Source organism: Oxyura jamaicensis, chromosome 3, assembly GCF_011077185.1.
Source record: "Oxyura jamaicensis isolate SHBP4307 breed ruddy duck chromosome 3, BPBGC_Ojam_1.0, whole genome shotgun sequence".
Taxonomy (NCBI): domain Eukaryota; kingdom Metazoa; phylum Chordata; class Aves; order Anseriformes; family Anatidae; genus Oxyura; species Oxyura jamaicensis.
Genome location: NC_048895.1, coordinates 40,059,982 through 40,065,740, shown reverse-complemented (window position 1 = coordinate 40,065,740; position 5,759 = coordinate 40,059,982). Strand labels below are relative to the sequence as shown.

Genomic DNA, 5,759 nt, shown 5'->3' with positions numbered 1-5,759 from the left:
CGCCACCGGCGCGCGGAAGAGAGGAGGGGAGGGGAGGGCGGTGTCACGCGCGCGCGCTGCAGCCAATCGGCGGCGCCGCCTGGGTGCCCGGCGGGGAGGGGAGGGGGGGAAAGCCCTCGGGGCGGGGCCTGAGGTCGGGGCCACGCCCACTCCCCGTTAAGCCACGCCCCCGGGGTGCCCGGGGCGCGCGCGCGCCTGGTTCTGGGGCCCAGGCCCTTTTCCCCTTCAGACCCGGGGCAAATGAGCCCCCCGTGCAGTAGCCGTGGCGCTGTGCGCACCCCCCGGGGGCCATGTGTTGGTTGTCTGCAAGGGGCAGCAATCCGTCACAGGCCCTGTTAACAGGCACACGCTTCATCCGTGCATAAGCGCCCTTACCCTACGCTTGCCCGGGTCTGACAAGCCCGTCTTGTGCCTCAAAACCAGGCAAAGGCACGCAGGGTGCTCAGATGGCCTTACCGGAGTGCATCCCCCTCACGCCTCTCCCTGGTGCATCGCGCCCCTGCTCCCTGGCCTCTGCTACGTCTCCTCATGAGGACTTTACCTGGCTTCAACTCATATTAGTGCTCCATTTGCTCCTTGGGTGCCCACCGGCTACCTACCGCAGTGGCAAACTGGCTCCGTAAAGCTTAGGTCAGGGTGCCAACAGGGCTTACACGATGCACAGGGAAAGCTTCAGACAGCAGGCCCCATGGCCCACCTGCCACAGCGTAGATGTATGCAAGGTGACAGCTTCACACAAACATCCGGGAGTTTGCGCCCAGAGAAGGGCACCAGCGGTGCAGGGCACGAGGAGGAGGGTGCCCTTCTCTGGGGGCAAACTCCCAAATGTCTGTGTGAAGCCCCTGTGCTTCCTGCGGCCCGGAAGAAAGAGAAGTCTTCTTTACCTCTCACCCAGAGCTTCCTGTTTACCAGAAAGCAGAAATACCGCTGCTTTATCTGTCTTTTAGATCCTGCTGAAGCGAGACCCTGCCTATGCGTCCCTCCGCCGTGCTGTCAGCAGCCGGTTTCTGCTCTGGCAGAGGTTTCTGCCACGCCACAAAGCTCGTGCCCATCGGTAACTCCAAGGCTCAGAGTTGCTGACCAGCTTCCCCCAGCAGCAGGCACAGCGTAGAGCCAGCAGGACGCTCAGAGTTGCACGCTGTCTTTGGTTTTCTCAAGGAGACCAGAGAAACGAGGCGGCCTGTACTCGTCATTGCAGTGGTGTATGGCAGAATTTAAGCAGCAGCAATGGAAAGGGAGATGGCCAGATCAGAAGTACAACAATACATCAACTCACTCTTGGAATATCAACTTTGGTATTCCAGGAATAGAAGCATTTTGGGCTGATAAGTTAACTTTTACTGAAACTAAGAGTTTTCAGATAAGAACTGGCCACCACATGTGAATACTTGAGTGATTTTTGCAAGGCATCTATTGCAGTCTTTAGAAGAGAAGATGGCCATAGCCTGTATTGAAATGCCTTGAAACGGCTCTCACATACATGCTATAAAAAGATTATAAACTACATGGAATAATACAAAAAAAAAAATGGTGAGAAAGGTAAGTAAATGAAATTAAAGATTTTATCAAAACATTAATGTTCTCTTTAGAATGCTTGAAAGTGCAACCTTTCTTTCAGATATGTGGATTTTCTTTAATTACGATAATTAAAGCTCCTGCTGATATGGCAGCATGCCTGCTGTTCAGTCTGAAATCTGAGTTTTACCATAAAATACTATGCATGAGGGAATTGATTCTGAATTCATGTACGTCAATATAAATTTGCAGCAGCTCCATTAAAGTGAGTAACATGACCCCAGTTCATGCCTCAATAACTTTAAATCAAGTCTAGTTCTTTGTATCAACATTAATTCACTGCTGACTCCCTCTATTTTACAAGCATCATCTGAATCTCTCTTGAATCTGTAAGGTTTTTCAGCAGAATTCTTCCTAAATTGTAGTATTCTGCTATAATTCTCCCTCGTCCGCAAACATGCAGGTGGTACTAACATGGAAAGCAAGCAAGGTACGAGACAATAAATGGCATTTTCCTCTTATTCCCTTGAACAACAGAACGAGCCCACACCGCTGATACCTGCACAGGTAGCATCAGCACTCATATTCTTTAGTATGCGGTGTTAATGTTCACAGGCAGTGGATTTAAGTCAGTGGTTCAAAAATTTTAGGGGTCAATGGGCCAATGTCCTATTCCAGAACTTCCTAGGTTCCCACCACATTTCATAAGCCACTGTCTATTCTCGTCATCAAAGTTTCAGCTGAAAACATTACAAAGGCAATGTAAGGCATGGATTTTGTTGGCCATTTCTAGAGTCACACTTCTCTCTCTTTCTTTTCTTATGACTATTTACCTGTCTAAGAAAATTTACCTGTGTTTTAATGGTATTAAAAAGTCACTAATAAAAACTGTGGAGTGATACATATAACATGTGAGATGTCTTGAAACCACCATCTTAAATCAGAGAGGTTTTTGGAAAGGACATCTTAGCTCAGATTTGCAGAGGATGAATATTGGTCTGTTTTCCCAAGGAAGCACCAGACTCCACTTTTTCCTATGCTACTGTAGAAAATCTGAAAGAGTGAGAAAAATGGTAAGGTAGTTTCACACCTGGGGAATCAATGAATTGTCTGAGAGATTCATTAGAACAACATGCTAGTTTACATGTGGGTAATGTAGAGTGTGTTTATCATGAGAAGCAGTCTGTGAGTTGATGCACTTCGAGATGAATGTTGGAGGAGGTAGCTGTAGAGCAAATTCAAGGATACACAAAGCCAGGCTGGTCATGTTTCATGCCGGTAATTCATTTTTGACTAGCTGACTGTAGTGGTATAGAAAGACCAGAGAGGAGAAAATGAAAACATTATTTAATGGGTAGAGCGCAAAGGCAAAAATAAATGAGGTTACATGGTTCCAAAACAAGCTGAAAGCACAGAAGCTCTGGGAAGCCTTCTCTTGTTGCTCAGGCTTGCCTGCTGCAAGCAGGGCTGGATTCCCAGTGGTGCCTGACTCGTCACTGCAGTAATTCCTGGCCAGCACAAAGCTGACATCAGGATGTCTTTACTGGTGGTTCTCATTGCAGTCTACAGAAGAGATGAGCAGGTAGGCGGAGAGCCTGGCTGTAGCACACTGCACGATCCCTACATTTGTCCTATGTGTAGGCTCTGTGAATCAGCGAGTCTAGTTTGACCAGCCTCAGCTTTGCTACTTGGAAGGAATTTCTCCAGTTTAAAGCTTACTTTAAAACACTTGAGGTAAATTGCTAATCACTTTGTAGGCTGAGTTAGAAGTAAAATGTCTTTAGTGTGGTGAGTTTGAATGATAGAGGAAAATTTGATTGAAATCAATTTCTATAGGAATGATTGAAGTTAGAGTAATTCACACTACAAAGACTGAGAGAAGCCAAATAAGAAATGCAAGCAATATAATAGGATGAATACATATATACAGCACTTTGAGCTTTAATTTGCATCTTCTCATGGCTCCCAAATGTATGAACCACTCCAGATCTCATACATGTACACTTTGTCATGTGTCGGTAACAACGTCTACAGCCCAGTCCCCATTCTACAGTAAATAAACAGGCAAAGGATGAGCTCCTGAGCTGAGCCAGCCAAGCTGAGGTGAAATCTGAGGAAAATCAGCAAAGGTAGATGCTCAATGTTTACACACACAGTTCCGTGTTGGTACTTAACACTGCCTTCAGCTCTGGTAGAGGAGATGAATTTGGCAGGAAGAATGATGATGCAGGGAAAGCAACGGGGTGCACCAGAGCCAGCGCGAACAGCACACAGGGGCTGCTTTGTCTGTCCTGGAACAAACACGGCTCGTGAAGCAGCCCCTGTGACAACGCTCAGCCTTTGTGCCTTTCTGCCTTTCTGTAGGAGGCACTTTCTCCAGATTAGCATTCTCGGACAGGAACTAGCCCTGGAAACCGACCCTGCAGGCTACAAAGCTAAATTTCAGATGCTCTCACTTCCCCATGAGCAGCAGCAGCCTCTGCAGCAGCCGGGGCTGTCCTGACAGGAACGTGCCCATTCCCCTCCACGCTTGCGTGTTGTGTTTTCTGTTCTTTCTCCAAACGTCTCCAGAATTGCTCCAAGTCACTCATTTGATGCCATGAAGTAGCTTACAGAAAGAGAGCATAACATTGATTCGAGGCAAGGAATTGAGCCAGTTTTGCAGGTTTATGTAACGCGGCAGAGCTCCGCAGGTATTTAGTTGCCTTAAATAATTCAGCAGGGTGGCTGTCTGAAGTGCAACAGTTTCTTTGTTCCACATGAAAGCTGATTCACGCTCCGAACGCTTCAGACACATATCCAGCACTGACTTTTTTAGAAACATACGCATTTATGGAACCAGAGACTAGCTCCCAGCACCCCTCCAGGCCCTCTGCCAAACCTTCTCATTCTCTGATGATAAGGCCAAATCCTGTTCGCATTTTGTCGGCGTTTATTGCTTTCAGCAGAGTCACCATGGAGTCATGCTGGTGTAAAAGGGTTTGCTACGATGTTCAGTGTTTTCCTAGCCCCACACACACCTCCCCAGACCTTCCCCACCACCACTCCCCTCAGCGCTGACCTGGCAGGAGCTGGCATGCAAGGCACAGACATCACTCCGCGCTTCTGACCAGTCCCTGACAAGCACCACAACACATACAGCAGCTGCTGCTCACTCACCCCTGGCTCTTTGGTCCTCATGCCAGATGTGGGGCCTCTCAGGATCCCCACCACCGGGCTCCAGACCTCTCCAGAAACCAGCCATGGCAGCGCCCCAGCCACCTCCCCTCAGGCTGGTTTTCCTGCACCTCGTCTCACAGGACACCCTGGCACAAGACACAAGGGAATGGCCCTCCTTGTTGACCTCTTTCTGTCATCAATCTCCCCCTTTTCTATGCAGTTCACCCTTCCCTTGGAAATCAGACATTACTCCAGGGAATAAAAACTGTTTAAAAACCTGCAGGGCATACCTGGTTTCCTCAGAGAGCTGGAGCTACAAGGCAAGGGGACAGTGGCAGAGAGTTACACGGGTATCCTCCTTCTGGGGACTCCTCTGCTAGCTTTGGATACGGACCCAGTTGGAGTGATGCTGCATCTGCACAAGCTGCTGCAGTGAAGCCTTGGAGTTTCTGCGGGATGAAATCACAGCTTCCTTGCTGCTGTGCTCTGGCTCCATTTCAGCTTCACATAAGCAGCCTTTTCTGCAGACGTCTGGACTTTGGAGATTGCTTTGTTTTGCTTTTGTTTGGGTCATAATAATAATAATAATAATAAATAAAGCAAGATGAAAAGAAACACATCCAGGCTTTTACTATCAGTGGTGTGGGGGGAGATGAATAAAAAATGCAGACAGCTACAAAGATTGTGCTAAGTGGTGCAAGAGGCTAAAAGCTTTCCAATATGCCATTCTATTGTGTTCACTTGAGTATTGCATACAGGCATATCAGAAGGGAACAGTTCAGCCTTAAGGCAAAATTCATGAACTGAGAAGACTGTCTGAAGATCTCAAAACTCTGTTTAGTTTTGCCAAAAAGCTTTCAATGAGCAAATGTGAACTGATTTTCAAATAAAAGTTTCTGGTTTCCAATTGATGCTATTTCTCTAACCACAGCATTAAAAAACTAAAAGGGTCATCAAACCTTGCAACTCAAAATCTGCAGCTGCATCCCTGAGCCTGTAATTTTAGATGCCTTTTTTTTGAATTTCTATTTCCATAAAGTCTGTAAGGACAGCAAGGCCAGGATCCCCTTCTGCTAGTCATAATA

At 47.4% G+C, this 5,759-nt stretch overlaps 1 long non-coding RNA gene across 1 annotated transcript; it reads right to left on the bottom strand.

The window, feature by feature from the left end:
• Nucleotides 1-3,436: 3,436 nt before the first annotated feature.
• Nucleotides 3,437-5,124, bottom strand: LOC118163652. The gene is made up of 2 exons (XR_004749153.1): nt 4,965-5,124; nt 3,437-4,481 (listed from the first exon to the last, which is right to left on the bottom strand). It is a non-coding gene; the product is annotated as an uncharacterized LOC118163652 (long non-coding RNA).
• Between the last annotated feature and the right edge of the window lie 635 nt (nt 5,125-5,759).